The sequence below is a fragment of the Bactrocera tryoni genome, chromosome 4 (assembly GCF_016617805.1).
Source record: "Bactrocera tryoni isolate S06 chromosome 4, CSIRO_BtryS06_freeze2, whole genome shotgun sequence".
Lineage (NCBI taxonomy): Eukaryota > Metazoa > Arthropoda > Insecta > Diptera > Tephritidae > Bactrocera > Bactrocera tryoni.
The window spans coordinates 49308908-49326319 of record NC_052502.1 but is presented as its reverse complement, the minus strand read 5'-3'; the positions used below and the strand labels follow the sequence as shown (position 1 = coordinate 49326319).

Below are 17412 nucleotides of genomic sequence, written 5' to 3'. Positions count from 1 at the left end.
ATGGTAAATATTCTCGTAATTTGGCACAGTTTATTGACTAAGGTAATGCTATATTCTCCGAAGTTACTGCTGAGATCGGACCACTATAGCTTATAGCTGCCATACATACTGAACGATCTAAGTCAGGTCTTTGTATGGAAAACGTTTTTATTTGATGAGATATCTCTACGATATTTTGCACAGCTTATTGCCTAAGATAATGCTACAATCTTTGAACATATTGTTCAGATCGAAACACTATAGCTTATAGTTGTCATACAAACTAAACGATCGATTTCAGTGTTTCTATGGAAAACTTTCTTTTTTGACGATATATCTTCACGAAATTTGGCGCAGCTTATTGTCTAAAATAATGCTACAATCTTCGAAAATACTACTCAGATCGGATTACTACAGCTTATAGCTGTCATACAAACTGAACGATTTAAGCCAAGTCTTTGTATGGAAAACTTTTTTATTTGACGATAAATCTTCACCAAAATTTGGCACAGCTGATTGGCCAAGATAATGCTACAATCTACGAAGATATTGCTTAGATCGAACCACTATAGTATGTAGCTGAAATACAAAATGATCGGCCTAAATCAAGTTCTTGTATGAGAAACTTTTTTATTTGTGAAGGGTATTATAGCTTCGGTGCACCCGATTTTTCTTGTTTTATTTTTTATTGTAAATTATTATTTTTGATACAACATTTACGCTGCGCTATCACATAAGTAACGATATCCATACAAACATTCATATATGGAAACATACTGCATACTTTCCTACATGCATACTACATCCCTGCATACACTATACACACTTATATATACGCACAATTATCCGCTTGCATTGCGTGCATTTCTCTTTTATTTCGCTTTTCTCTCGCGCTCTTTGTTTTGTTTAATAAATAATATGCCAAAACTTTGCCTATTAACTTTTGTGCACTTCACATTGCTCTTCCTCTTCTTCTACTACTCATTTAGATTTTGTTTATGAATGAATTGGTTGTTTCTTCGGCGGCAGCAAGCGAAAAACACACACACAAGCACATGTATGCATATTTGCAGCTTTTAATACTTGCACTTGTTTGTTGTTGTTGCTAATGTGGTTGTTGTTATTGTTGTTTCAACGCTTGATTTGTTTAGTCTTTGGCATTATCAGCGCATTGAAAGTGAAACGCACTGACCTATAATAACAATACTATGTAATCGCATGCAGCTCGCTCCTCATGCCAGCTACATATGTACATACATACATATGTACATATGTAAAAGCTTCCATACTGCATTGTGCTCGATTTGTTGTTGTTGCGCTTATTAGCGATTAAACAACTACTATTTTGTTTCTGTTCTAAATGCGGAAAATCGGAAAATAACACAAACTGCACTATTTGTTGCATGCAGCGCTTCGCGTGCCCCCTTTTTTGGTCAATTGTTTAAGGCCAACAAGGCATTGAACTAAACATTTTCAATTCTTTTTTCGAAGCACCGTTAAATAAAAGCATGCTGAACTGGGAATAAAATTCACCGAAGTTGTTCAAAAACCCTAGTGATTCCGGTTACTTTCTGTTAAGCTTTTGGGAAGTAGAGCATAAAAAAATCCAGGTTTTGTTTATGTTCTTAGATGTCTTGTAATAGGCAAGTGAAAGCCTTAACCGATCCTTCAATACCATTTTTGTAAGTTCCAACTTATATGAATTCGAACGCGGTTATATTTAAATGGCCGAAATGTATCCAGTAGTTTTTAAGAGAAGTTTTATGATGGAGGTGCTTTTTGTGACGATTCATTTAAAAACGCTAGTGTATTCTTCTACATTTAAAATATATTTCTTAGCTCCTTTTAACTCTTTAATCCTTTTTATTCGAAAAAATTAGGAAAGTTTAGGACAAACCATTTGTATGACGGCAGGAGAATTTGATCTGCTTAGAGTGGATTCCTCGCTAATCCTTATAAAAATATATTTTTGTAAACTTTGGAGGATATGTGTGGATATCAAAACAATGCGTTGATTAGCGCTCCAAATAATAATTTCAGAAAACATGTTCCAATTGGTCAGACAAAAGGCACATCTTTTCCCCCTTTGGTTGTGTTCGAGACCGAGCCGCTAAAACCTCTGCCGTGCTATGGGTTCGGCACCCAGCCGCAGTGCGACTACTAACTGAATTGAATTTTCAATTCCACCTACCTTTAAGTTTAAACCACAGCCACCACGAATCTCTCCAAAGGGCCAAACCCAATTACCAGACTAGACCGAACTCTAAGAGCTAACTGCTCCTCGTGATACCAGATTTAAGTCTCCGGTCAGACTCTGTAGCTTTTGCTGCTATCACTTAAGCACCCCTCAAACTCTATGACTGAACTTCAAATGTTTTTTTCATTCAAAGTCTATAATATAATTTCAAGCTGAGCATTCTATCACCATTTCTGAAAAGACTATGCTGAAATTCACAGGCAAGTCAAAAAAAACAGACTTAGGGAATATTGGTTTTTAGTCGCTTCTTACGACAGGCATACCTTACCACGGGCAAATTCTACCCCTGCCTGCTGGGGGAGACATCTCTACAGTCATAATTTCTAACGTATAAAAATTCTCTTCATCGTTGGTATCAGCATCTCGAGTACATGTCGATAACTGCTTTCTGTTAATACCTGATGGTGTCAGAGGAAGGGGAGGCTTTGACTGTGCTTGAAAGACCAAAACCGCCAATTCTTTTATGGGGTCAATTAAGAGTAAGCTCAGTTTAGAAAAATATAATCGGATTCATTTCATTGTATCTAAAAGGACGTGGCGGACATTGGAACTCTGATATAGTGTGCCGACTTTAAAAATTAATAAAATATTTATGCTCATAAACCACACAAACACATTTTATAAGGTACTGAGCACGGAACAGCTTTACATACGCACTATAGCAACATGTTGCAAAAGTATAATTATTGATATTATGATAAACTCCTTTAAGGATTGATAACAATTGATATTTACCTAGTGTTAGAATCATTATAGGTAGCACGCGGGGAATTATCGAACACAATTCGTAGGCTCAGGGCTTTTTTTCGCAAATACTGCTTGCTATTGACCTCATTATGTTTTTGGTGTTATGTTATGGTTTCAATAGCAGTGATATTTACTCACACAAGTTCTGCGAAGTCGACAAATTTTGCTTCAAGTGTAATCGTATGAGCGCGGCGGACTTGGTTGGTACATAGTTATTTATCTACTAATTGCGAATATTCTTCGTTCGATGCTGATTTTGTTTGTACTAAATATTTGGTAAAGAGCAGTCTAGTTTTGAAAATTTACATCCTTGGAGCCTAAATTGATTAAAAGCGAGATATGTTTCAGTAAAGAAATGGCCTGCAAATACATACATATGTTCAAAGGATTTTACTCGTATACTGCCTCATAGAGGACCGGCAATAGTACTTTCTTTCCACATTATATTGTTGGAGATAGTTTTCAGTTCTTTTAAGAAATGTTCAGTCTTTTTTAGAATGATAATCCAAAGTGTTGGAATTTCAAATAGCATTATTATGATAGATTCACTGAATTCAAGCAATTTGAAATCAATTAAGACTTCTCTCGGGTGCAATAAATCTTAATTACGAATAAGTTTGTCGTAATTTGTTTACAGCGAAACCATAGTCCAAGACTATAATGCGCTGTTTATCGGTAATGTTATTAAGGTCTAAGTTTAGTGCTATATGATTGTATTGATAATTACATTAAGTAATTATTCTCAGCGTAATAATACGCATTAATTATTTCTAAGAAGCAACTTCGACTTTCTAATATTACATTAGATTTGTAATTATAAACTAATATTAAGTAAGATTAATGGAATTTCATCTTAAAACTACCAATCTACATATATAATTCCCTCAGATTTTTATTCTCTGAACAGTGCATATTAAGTTTGCGACGGGGTTTGTAACAAGCAGAAGGGAAAGTAAGGGTTTCACCTTTGTAAAGTATATATTCTTCATCCTCTTTATTAGCGTAGACACCGGTTATGCGGTTATGGAGTTTACAACTGCTCGCCAGTCGTTCTGCTATTTCGCTGTTTGGCGTGATGCTTGGACGATAGAGGCATGTGTAGAGGTTCATGCAAGTGAGGAAAGTTCTTTGGGCGTCATTCACTTGGGAGTGGACAGAAATAATTCTTTTACATATGGCTCAAGCAGCTCACGACTTCCGGTCTTAGACCTAGTATTCTCTGGGTAGTCAAAAAGCATCCGTTTGACGGCGGGATAAAGTGAGAAGCCCAAACATTGGTTTTGCGCTGGGTTTGGGAAACGACATGTAAAAAATGCACCCGACCCAAAGTAGAAAACAGCCTCGGATGAGAGACCCCCTTTTATAAAGTATATACGAGTTTACAATTTGTAAGCGTGATGAGCTCAGGCGACTTAGCCTTGTCGGGCTGTCCGTCCGCTCGGTCGTCCTTTTGTATATACGCAAATTATGCAACTGAGATATCAATTTAAAATTTGCACATTTGTTGGAATCACTACATAAACTGACCAATCAAATTCGGGTCCTTGTAACCACATTTTTTTATCTGACAAGATATCTTCATTTTTCAGGAATCGTTATTCAAAGCAACGCTATGATCTCTGAACTTCATGAATATTAGTTGTAGCTAATAACTGTCATACAAACCGCCCAATCAAAATCAAGTCTTTGTATGGAAACCTTTTTATTTAATGAGCCAAGGCTTTTTACTTCGCAAGACAATATTCTAATCTCCAAACAAATTGTTTAGATGGGACCGCTACAGCATATAGCTGCGATTAAGATCAAGATACAGATCTTTTTATGCTCTTTTCTGCTTTAAAAAATGGAGCTGTGAAGTGTGTTACAGGTATTTTTTTCTTGTTTGAAGCCCTTCTCTCTGTTATCCTACAATAATCAATTGCTTGAGTGTTGGCTTCGATTTTTGATCGTGAACTCAGTCGTGGACTTGATCGAATAACTCGGTTTCTTATTTAATTCGGAGTGTAGGGAAAAAAGCAAAATAAAATCACTACAAGTTCAGCATATCCAACCGTAGACGTCAGCAGCTGAGGCGCATTTAGCCGTCACCGCAATACAATTAAATGGTGTAATGAACTGCCAGCCGGTATTAATTATCTACACCAGACCGCACACGTGCACCGTAGGGAAAATTATAATTTGCAAGCGAAAAATGTTTAAAAATAACTACAAATAAGTGGGGGTTTCGGTTGATATGCCAATATTTACAGATTAATATGTATGTGCGTTTAACTGCTGAATTCGAATTCCGCGAAAATGTTTAAAGCAGAAGCTGTACAAAATAAAAGTGAACAATTTTGTAAGGAATGCCACCAAAAGGGAATAAATTGAATTAAAATGCGCGCAAAAAATGCGAGAAAAAAGAAAACTTGCCAAGCCGCTGATGGCAGCAGCTGAGCGTGCGACAAGCGGCGCATAAAAAAGCACGACAACAAATCAGTGACGATCCTTGGGATTCCTACAGATTAAAATCTTTAGCCGCACTTTGGGCGTTAACGCAGTTAAACGAAATAAAAAACAGAAATCCGCATGAATTAAAACAATGAAAAAGGGCGCTAAAAGCATTTAGCGCGAAATGAGATTTGTTAAGCGATTGCGGATATCGCAGGTGTGGCAACGTAGGGGCGTAAACGGCGTGGTTGCTGAGTGTGAAAACTGGTTTCCTTGCACACCAATTTTTTATGCATGCAAATAAATATATGTACATACATATGTATTTGCCGGCAAATGTGTGAAATTGCATGTATTTGCTCACACCATAATTTGTGCATGGCAGCTGCATCCTAAAACTATTAAATTGCAAAAAGAAAATCGAAAAATTGAAAATCAGTTGCACTTTTTGCACACACTGTTATGGCTAGCAGACAATTGATGTCGCGAGTTTATTTATTTTGATTGCGGCATGCGCAAATGTGTCAAATATTTCAAAAGGAAAAATAATAAAAATTAATAAAAGAAAAAAATTCAATAAAACTGTTAAAAAAATCAGTTTTGTTGTTGCACAAAAATGTTGCAGAAATTTCACTAGTTCGTCGTGAAAAATAAAAATAATAAAAAAAGAAATAAAATATTAAAAAAATAAAACGTTTTTAATGTGTTTTTCCAAGTCTGCACTTTTTGTGGTGACAGCTGTTTTGAGCACTAAAAAAACAACAATTCTTACAAAGTAATTGTCAGCGTAGTGCAGAAACAGCTGTTGACGAAGCTTATGCAATATTCAGCAGCTACTAGTTTTATACAAATAAAAGGCATTCAATTTGGTAAATATTTATGACCTTATAATTGTCTACGCAAGTTGGATTACGTAACGGTAATCGGCCCTCACGCTATTCAAACTCTTGAAATATGTATGTGGATACTATACATAAAGGGTTATAGATTTTTGCATGAGTTTGAACTAATTGTTGAAGAACTCTTGTCAATTTGATTGAGATATCTCCAAAACAAGCCTTTTGAACGCATCTACCACCTCTTCAGGTGTCGAAAAACGTTGATCTCTTAGCTTATTTTTAACGAACGGTAATATAAAGAACTCACACGGTGCCAAGTCAGAACTACATATACGATGGATGACTCATCAAATTGATGTTTTGAGTGCTCAAAAAACCAGTTGTTTTAGGCGATGTGTAAGGGCTCGCATTGTCGTGGGGAAGAGGATCCGCCTTATTAGTTTTCTTGATTTCTTGAAAGACAACTGGCAAACTAATGGCGAGAAGTACGATTCTGACATCGTGGCGGCGGCAGTTCTTATAGATGCTCTTCAACCGCTTATAGTCATAGAATTTATCTTTGGTACCATCGACTTTCTCTTCCGTCGGGGCGTGAGCTCAAATCAGCGATATGTTGAAGAACTTGTTTTTGATGCAGATTGTGGCTAGACGTGCACTCTTTCCCACCAAAGCCCCGTTTATATGGCCACTGTAGTAAATGCCACAAGGACCTACTCGTCTCAGTCCTTGTCAACCAGCTGGGCAGCGACAACTTTCAAATTAAGGGACCGGATGTATATCCTTAAATCTTAATCCTTAATGCGTTTGCTATTGGCATCATCAAAAAGGTGGTCTCTTATCCGAGGCTATTTTCTTCTTTTTATTGGCAGTCTTTTTAAATGGCAGGTCAAAAACCCAGCGCACAACCCTGGGGAGGGATATTTCGCTTTCTAACTTTACCTCGCCTTCAAACGGATGTTTTTTGCCTACACAGAGGATACTTGTTCTAACATTTAAACAAATAAATAATAGAATAATAACTACATATATGCATATATTCTAAGCCACTCAGGTTAATCTTTTTCATAGTGAAGGTATTAGTGGTAAAATTGACTTTACTAAAAAAATTCTGTAATCGCTAGGCACAGTTTAATAGAGAAGGAAAAATAAGCGTACAAGGTAAATACTTCAACCGAAGAGTCAACATTTTTTTTTTAACATTTGAAGAGGTAGAATTTGCTAACTCAAAAGATCAATTTGATTTGTAAATTACAAATGTATTTACCAAAACGATTTTTTATCCACTCCCCCTTTATTACTGATATTTGTATGTATTATTTTCTATTCGAAACTCAACTGAAATGTATATATTTTCAAAATCCAGTCTTCCATTGCAACTTTTAACTTTTAGAATTTGTTGAGATCTGTTTCAAAAACCTTAGTCTGATATGAAGCTTTTCGAGATTACTTTTTGTCTATAGATTTCCTCAGCCTATTGTCAGAGCTTTATTTATAGTTAAATCTCTTCATAGAGCCATATAATTGTTGAAACATTGACTAGGTTATTAAAATCAAAGTGCTGAAAGATGCAGCTCTTCGAAGAATTTGAAAGAAAACTAAAGTAATAACAAATAAAGTGACTGGTCAGACGATCATGTTGTTGTTGTAGCGAATCCAGAAAATCGTATAATAATATTATAGAGAAGAGAGGATATAATTAGTGATCAAACTTGATATCACAAAACAATCTAAGGAGAGAATAAATATAAAGTAGCAGATTGAGCTTGAATAAAGCTTTTGTAAGCGTAAGCCTTTGATATGTGTAAAAGCTGTCAAGGCTAGAAATCTATAAATTTCTCCTCATTAAAATCCTATATTTAGAGCACTAAAAACACCTAATCAGGCACCACCAAAGCCACCTAACCTTTATAGACGAGTACCATACTACTTTATTAATATTTTCTCGAGCGTCATAAAAACAATTCCTCGAAAATATATAATTCAGTTGTCATTCTAACTATTTAAAGATCTATGATTCTATGGCCTACATTGATAACCCACTTGTAGCTGGTGAGCAATCATCGCCTATTTCACTTTCTTCTCATCGTTAGGCAATGCTTGACAAATTGAAGGTCGGCGACATGTGAAAGGCGCAAGCGTCACAAGATTAGTATTTACCATCAAAAATTCTCGGCGAAACGTCCGGCTATAACCGCAACTCTAGTATGCTAAAAAAGTTAATTATAATGAAGATTCCTAAAATTAGATTTTTTAGTAATTTGATTACTCGTGAATTAATGACAGATGCGTAAAGCAGATTTCGTATTTCTTGAGCTGTGAATAACGCGGTTAAATAAGTACACATTTACTACATTTTTTTTAAATTCATATCAAAAAGCGGTACTCGTTTCTAGAGTAAAGTCAAGTTCATGACAAAATTTAGATGAAGTAATATACATACGTTCTTTAAACTTTGGGTGAATTTCTGACTTCAATTTTATTACATAAAAGAAAAAAGTCAAAACTTAAACACTTCACTGGCTAATCAACATACATAAGTATATCACAAAAAAATTCTAGGAAAACCAGCCAAAAAGCTCTTTCAGAAATTTTATTATAATTTCCCGAACTCATAGAAAGTTTATTAGCTCAAAACATATAACCGTTATAGTACATCTTAAACATTATTATATCTTAAACTCTAAGAAAATATTTAGAGCTCGCCTAACACTTATCACAAATGTTCCCGAATTTTTTCGGAAAATTAGCTATAATTTCCACGAACTCATGAAAAGTAGTTATTAGTAGATTTTGAAAAGTATTTTTGCTTTCTTCAAGATATATAACCGTTATAGTACACCTAAATTCTCTCGAACTCTAAAAAAAATATTTATGATATCTCCCAGGGCACGTCCACCACTTGTCACTAATTTAAATATCTTCCAACAGTAAACAATTTCCCCGAACTCAGAAAATATTTATGAGACTATTTTTAACGGTATTTTCTTATTTTTGCTTTTCACAAAATATATAACCGTTATAATGCAACGCGTTTCGACTGAATCACAAAAAGTATTATTCTAAATTGTTCAGTATTATTTTAAATTGTTCCAGTTTTTGTTGTTGCTGTTAAATTTCAGTGTGTTGTTATTGTTGTTGTTTTATTCAAGTGCGCATAATTCCAGTATATTGGTAGCTTTTATTGACTTGAGTTAAATATTTGCATGTATTTTGTCATTTGAACGTCAAAACGACTAACTAATACACATGCAAAGTGATTTGAATAAAGGCACATACACACATATACATGCATATATATGTATGTATCTTTAGCCTGTTTAATTTCAGTTAGCTTGTGTCGATTTGAATGTCAACGTCAATTATTATAATTTTTTAAAAATATTTTGCCATATTGCCGCTGCAAAAACGCTCAAAAGGCACGTACAACACTGGTTATATACCGGACAGCCGTGTAAGTAATAGTTACAAATATTTTATTAATTTTGTTTGACGCAATTCGCAAAAATACACTGCATATTTTTAGTAAAACGTATTTTTTATTGTAATTTTTTCACATTTAAATATCTTTTTTTTTAATTTTAAAATTTTTTTAATTTTTATATACTTATTTTTAGTTTTTATTTTGTTATTATATATAGTATACTTCATAAATATTTTCTTTTAATTTTACATATTTTTCAAATATTTTTATTTTTTTATTTTTTAACTTTACACTTTAAACACACAGTTTTTTTTCGCTTTTACAGCGCGAAGTTCACACAGAAAATTCACCATTTCAACCGTATTTCTCTTAAAATTATCATTTTATGTCAATAAGCTCGCGCGCCGATTAAATATCGTAATATACTATATAGTATAATACATTTTTCTAACACACCTTTTTACACACATATACACTGACTGCTCTACGTTTTGTTAGCACTTGTTGTTTACTAACTTTTTTTCACATGCAACTAAGTATTTACCTCGTTTCTATCGTACACTTTCCTCATTAGAGTTTCGTATATAACTGTTGGACTTGGCCTCAAGGCAGTTTAGTTTTAAACTGTTTTACGAATTCTCTACGCTGTTGCTCAGCTGTTTTACTTCGTTTACTCGCATGTACATACGCTCACTCGTTCCGGTTGAATGCTGCTTGCTGATCGGCGATCTTGGCTCTTGCTTGTTTGCTCAAGTGTGGCATCGCTCAGTGCGGCCACCTACTCAGTCACTTGTGTGTATAACAGTAAACTTGGTCTAGTGATAACGCGCTCTGCGCACGCTCCATTGGTTGGCGCTCGTTGCATTAGTGTAAGAGAGTAGTTACATATACAGCAGTGTTAGCGATGAGAATTGTATTCAACGCTGGCAGGTGAAAAACAGGTGAATTCAAAAGCAATTGAAAAGGCGGAAAGTTACGGAACATTCTGAATTACGTGAGGTTTGTGTATTTGCTCTTCTTCGTTTAAGCTCCGAAGTTTTATTTTATATGGTGAATGACTAACTCTTCTCCATAATATTACTCCTAATGGTATTGCGTCGTAATTTCTGTGTTCAAATGTTGGTAACCCATTGAAACCCATTTATAAATCTTTCCAAAGAAAACTTCAAGTGCCGATTTATCAGGATTATATTCGTTAATGCCTCTACATCAGTTTAGAAGTTTTAATAAAGATCTTCTCCAATATAATTTTTCTAAAAGTACTTTGAGCAAAAAATAGTAAGACTTTCTTCATAATTTTAAAATTCTCATGTTCAAAATCTATGTCGTCGCTCCGAAGGTAATACTCCTTGGCCCCAATACAATTGTGCCAATATTTTTTCCAACCCTCGAAACAGTTGTTAAAGTCAATTTTTGGAATAGCCATCAATGCGCGTAGCGATTCACGTTTAAAGTCTTCAATTGACTCAAAACGGTCTCCCCGGAGCGGTCGTATGAATTTGCTGAATAGCCAGAAGTCACATGGACCTAAATAAGGCGAATACGATGGTTGCGGCACGATATTGGTTGAAAATTTGGCGAAAAACTTCCAAAAACCAAGATATGTCGGCCCATAACTCCGCCCTCTTTTTACAAATAGCTTCGCGCAAATGACGCATAATGCTCAAATAGAATTCCTTGTTGACAGTTTGCCTAGCCAAAAGTAATTCGGGGAGTACCATATCTCCACAATCGAAGAAACCTTGATTTTTGACGTGCTTTTTTCGATTTCGGCGCACCTTTGCCTCGATATTCGGCCGCTGTTCGTCTGTTTCCGAGTCGTAAGCAAATAACTAGACTCAACAAGACTGACTCATTGCCAGAAATAATACGTTTCATGACATCCTGGTAGTCGGAAAGCATTGCTTCACAGACGTTAACGCCACGTTGTTTTTTGAAAAAAATTACTGATTTTTTAACCAATCGTGTTTTCACTTTTCTTCTGATTAGGCAAAACTGATCGTTCAAAATGAGTTTCATTGATCCTTCGGATATTGTTGATCATCAGTTGATGTTGATGACCGTTCTGGACGTGATTCATCGCCAAGGCGTGCTCGACCCTCTTTAATTAATTTGGCTATAAGATATAGCTCTGTATCTTCACAGAATTTGTCATGGATTATTGCCAAAGCCAACAGTCCAATCTGCAAACCAATTGTTTACATCGGATCACTAGAGCATATATCTGTCATTTGAACTTATTGATCAATATCAAGATAAATATCTTTCTTTTGAAGGGTATTATGCTTAGGTGTTGCCGCCGTTAACATTTTATATTGTTTCAATTTGACGTTGGGTACAAAAACTATCTCGAAGGCCTTGTTCATTCAGTTTTAGCGCTCAAAATTGACTCCCTTTAACAAGAGAGTAAACTCTTAGTTACTTAATCGTTCTCAATTGATCAACTCAGCTTCTTCGATTACTCCACGCACTTCAGCGTTGCATTACAACAAAACGCATACATACATATATATATGAATAAACAGCAATGTGAGTATGTAAACAATTTCAGTGCGTGATTTTCTTCGCCGACACTTTAGCAGTGATAATGCAACACTCCACACAAGCATACATACATATTCCCTGCAATTGCCGGTGCCAGATAGCGCATATGTGTGCATGGGTATGTGCTTGGCGCCGGCAATGCTAATGTCTGCAATCTGATGCGATAATTTGCAATCACTGTCACCTAATTATAAAGCAAATATATATTTATGTTGCTTACTTGTAAATATGTCCATATTTTGTACTAGCAAATAAGTTGTGAATTTTACCAAGAACTAGCGCACTTGTAAAGGGAGTGGTTCAATAAGGGCGTGTGAACTAATTTCAAAGAATCCCGGTGAAATTATGTCTCACTTGAAAACTACTAAAAGCTTTCCTGAAAGTAAGCAATAAATTGCAACCTCCTAGGTATTGCTTTTGGGTGCCTTTTACACTCGTATCAACAATAGATTTGCTTATGTGGAATTAAGGTAAGATATTGTTGACCTTAAGTTTGAAAGTGTCTGTCCAATTTAAATCTGGGGTAAGTGGGGGTAATGTGTAGAGCTTGAATTACCATTGGATCAAATTTTGACAAAAATACTACATTTTCACATATTTTAAAACAAATAGTGCCTTAAGCTTTTTGGTTTTGCTGGTTTCGGTCCATTTTTAGAGCGCCATTCGCTGGATTGTAGGACAGTTCCGATGTCATATTCATAAACCCACGTCTGTCACTAATATTAATGCGTATGATGAATGTAGAGTTCGCAGCTTCGTCGCCGTCATTTTTGTAAAAAGTTCAAGTCTTTTCATATCCAAAACATTTACGAAAATGTCGATCTCTAAGAGTTGCTGAGATCCTCTGCTACCTCTCTGTTGCCAACACAATGATTTTATCTTTTTCAATGTTATTAACAGAGGTGGATAGAAGATTCGCATCAGGCAAGTTTTCGATGATTTCACTGAATACCTTGTGTCTCCCAAATACTTGTGTTCGTCATAAAGAAGACTACGCAAAGATTAGGTGAGGTTGAGTTAATCTGGTAGGCCAATAAACCACACATAAACCAGTGTTGGTCCTTTGCGTTACCAGAAGCAGTTCAATTGCTAGGTCCAAGAGGAGTAGTCATCCTTTATAATGCCTGCGCTTAACGTGAATTTTAACAGACTCTGCGGCCTCACTATCGACTCCTCCTCTAATGTATAATACCGTAGGGATCCCAGATGCTTACAGCGTAGTCTTGCCAATGCGGGACAAGTGCACAAGAGATGCTCCATTGTTTCCCAGGTGCCCTGCTCTAGACTACCCAAAAGACGTGTGCATAATTTTTAGCACGTTCCCAGCCGTGATTTCATTAGAAACTAAATTCCAAACAAACTCGTTCCATTTTTTTGCATGCCAAAAATTCCCCTATCAAATTTGGAGATCAGACTTCACACGAACATAAAACTAATTATATCAATCTACGAAAAAATGATCCGGCTTGTGCGCGCAGTTTAATGGGATGGATGGGGTCAAATTCACAACCAGAAAGATTCTGATTATCAGTATTATATCTTTTTTTGGTAAAAACTTATAGCTCTTGTAAATCTAGTCATTATAACCGCTTTAAGGTTCGTCAATTCGGAGTAGAGATAATTGCGGGGATATTATTGGCTTTATATGAAGGTCGGTAGGGATTTATCGTATTCTCCATATTTTTTGTGATCCGTGCTTTCAAAGCTAGTCAAAGTCTGTCTATCCTCGTTATTGATAGCATCAAGCTCTGCATTATTCCATTCATTTAGGTGTCTGCTCATAACGGAATCGCTGGAAACTGCAAGCAAAATTAACAAGTGAGAGCACACATGTCTTTTTTACAACGGGTTGGCTTCCTCTCCGTTGCTCTCTTGCTTTCTAGCGCTGGACCTACGGACCTCGTTTGCGCTTAGCAATCGATGGTCAACAACTATCTTCTTTCCAACTGCGAAGTCCTTCTGGTTTATAGTAGAATGAAGGAGATCCACTCAACCACTTGCACTCAGTAAAGCTCATCATTCCGTAATCTTAGGAGTTTTTACTGTGCATTTTTCAAGAGGTATACATGTGACAAAGCTAATCTTGTCGTAGATTATCAAAATTGTATGGTGTATGGAGGTGGCCTTTGAAAAACTGAAATTTGAACGTCTCAGCAGTTATAGGTTGGAAGGACTTTTCGGAATTGTCAAAATTGATATCAGCAACCTCAGTAAATTTGCGTTCAGGTTCAAAGCTCTTTGTCTATTTATGAGTTCTTGGTATCACAATGAACTGGTGTTCGCAGCTGTCCATGTGAGATCCTTGTCGGCTTTTGTCATATGATCGCCTTTTTAACTTAACTTATGACGTTATTGAATAAAAATGTTAAGCTTTAATAAAAAGTAATCAATACCTTTTTTATAATTTGTTGATTGTTGTCAGATTACAGCCCATGCTTTTATAAACAACTCCAGCCAAAATCTCTTAAAACCAATCAACCCTCAAAATGAAGTACACGTTTGACAACTGAGATATTATAATAGTTTTAAAATACAATAGCGATAATTTTCTGATTGTACAGAATAACTACATATTCTGTTAATTATTCGATATATTAGTCCTTATTTTAAATCCAAATGATAATTCCAAGTCCGTGTTGTGTCGCCAGTATAGCTCATAAAGCAAGCAGGATTAAGCAAATTCTACGAAATACGGAATTCACAAACATTTACAAGCTTTTCCCAATTAAAAATGTTTTTACCCCACTACGTGTCAATTGATTAGACCAGAGGTGTAATAAGGCTAACCAGCATTTCTTAGTCGTTACCCAGAACTACGTCTATAATTCGCATTGCAGTGTTCAAACACAACCAATTGACACATCAATTATTCACTGGAGATTAGAAGATTTATAAACATCTTTTGTTAAATTAATAATCAATATATAACGGCATTTGTGTTAAGGTGTGCAACATTTTAATTAGATTGGCTCGTCCAGTGGTGAGCTTGTGAATAACTAATTAAGTAAGCAATTACTCTGGTAGAGATGGGCAAGTCAAAAGGTGTACTTGCTCAGATTATATCGATATATTTTCAGCTATCCGTTGGTATTGTAAATTTATGGTATATAGATTCAAAGATAACGAAATTGATGCTACTATTCAGTCAGAGGTAAATATGTTTTATATATTTCTAAAGGGTGGATGTATTAAAACGCCAGGGTGGGCAAAGAAGGCACAACCAAACAAGCTACCTGGTTGTCTCCGGCCCGAAAAACCACCAACTAGATCAATCATGTTGTGATAAACGAGGTCCTAACATTGACTCGGACAACTATCTTCTTGCAGCCAGGACACGCATCCGCTTCTGTGCAGCAACAAACACAAGGAAGGTTCGACGTCGAGAAGCTACAATCACGACAGACAGCTGAACGATTTTCTACTCGACTTGCACTCTTGCTCTCTGAGAGCACTCATCAGTAACTCGGTATAATAGAATTGTAGGATGGCATTTTAAGACCCTTACGTACAGCTGTAAACGAACCCATTGGTTTTCGGAAATGGCAAAAGAACAGCTGGTGCGATAAGGAGTGCCGTTGCAATCGACGACAACACGTGAGGGATGGGATAGATACCGAGAGTTGAAGAGGAAAGCGAGACGCATTTGCAGACAAAGAAGGGGAGAGACCGAAATACGTGGTACGAAGAGCTTGACAAACTGGCCGTCAGGAGTAATGCTCGAAAATTCTACGAAAAGATGCGGCGACTAACAGATATACTACGATATTGACATATGTATGTAGTTCAGCGAATTAAGATACGCTGGCTAGATCATGTCGTCATAATGGACGAAAACCCTTCACCTCTGAAAGTATTCGACTCAGTACCCGCCGGTAGAAGCAGAATAAGAGGAAGAGGAAGACCTCCACTCCGTTGGAAAGATCAGGTGGCTGCACTGGGATTCTCCAATTGGCACCAAACAGCGAAAAGGAAGAACAACTGGCGTGCTGTTGTAAACTCGACTATAACCGCGTAAGCGGTGTCTACGCTAATAAAGAAGAAGAAGGATATGTCGTCTCAAAATATAAAAGGATTTATCTTTTTAATTAGACCTTATTAAGTAATTAATCTAAAAGGCAAAAAATATATCGGAATCTCGTTTAAAAACATAATTATCGGCGTTTATCGAAAAAATCGATATTTTTCATCAGAATATTTATCGATATTACTATCGATATTATTGTGCCTGCACTAAACGTTATTGCAGTTATTTACGTAATACCGCAATGCATATTTGCTGCACAGAATTTCTAGTTTCCGCACACCATCACCAACCAACCAACCAACCAACCGATGACCAACATCAACAGAGATGTTGACTAAATGTTGCAACAGTACATAGTTGCAGTCGTAGCAGTATTTTGGTGGCAACTGTTGCAACATACGAAAGTACGTACTCTGTGGTTAACGGGATGCTGGCGTGCTGCAACAGCCGCTTTGTCACTGTCACAGCCAGCCGGTGGGGGGAAGGACGCCTAAGCGGACGGATGGACGGAAGAGCGCATAGACACCTGCCTAACGATTTGCTCAAAATACTTACAAGCAAATATGTAAATACTCGTGCCTGCTGCACAGTAGTGGCAAGTAGTGGCAACAAAGGCAAGTAGCAGCCAGGCATAAATCAACAGTTAACAAGCACAATGCGTGGCATTCGCCAAACCCATGCGCACACACATACATATATGTACTGGCATTTTGCACAGGTACTTGCCGGCAAATGCAATATTCAGCATATTGGTTTGTGTTTATTTGTTTGCGCGTTTGTGTTGCAAGTCGCTTCTTCGGCAAGCTTTGCTTTGCTTGCTCAGGTTGGCTGCTTACTTGGCTGCCTGGTTTTGGCTTGCTTGCTTACTTGTGGCGAAAGGATTCTGGCAACGGTAAATATTGCTAAGACTCAACCACGTAATTATGGTGTGAACAGTCGCACAGACATAAATGCACCCGCGCACCCACACGCACGCACGCACACTCAGCGTCAGACATTTTCGCAAGTACAGTTATTTATGCTCTCATGAGTTGCATAAAATATATTTGCAGCTCCTCCTAAGTGCCTGTTGCAAAACAGCATGCTTAAACTTCTAATGTGCATATGTAAATACATATATATGTATGTATCTATATACATATACTATACATATATAGTATTTATTAAGTAT

The 17412-nt window shown here is 36.4% G+C and overlaps 1 protein-coding gene across 5 annotated transcripts in view; it reads right to left on the bottom strand.

The window, feature by feature from the left end:
- The window catches only part of LOC120775227 (balbiani ring protein 3), a 40983-nt gene extending 30670 nt beyond the window's left edge, over positions 1-10313 (bottom strand). Inside the window, exon 1 of one of the 5 annotated variants that reach the window (XM_040105296.1) lies at positions 10218-10313. The gene's annotated coding sequence lies outside the window, so the exon portion shown is untranslated. Of the gene's footprint in view, positions 1-10129 lie in introns of all 5 variants that reach the window. The other 4 variants (XM_040105299.1, XM_040105295.1, XM_040105298.1 and 1 more) reach the window with 4 other exon arrangements.
- Positions 10314-17412: the final 7099 nt, after the last annotated feature.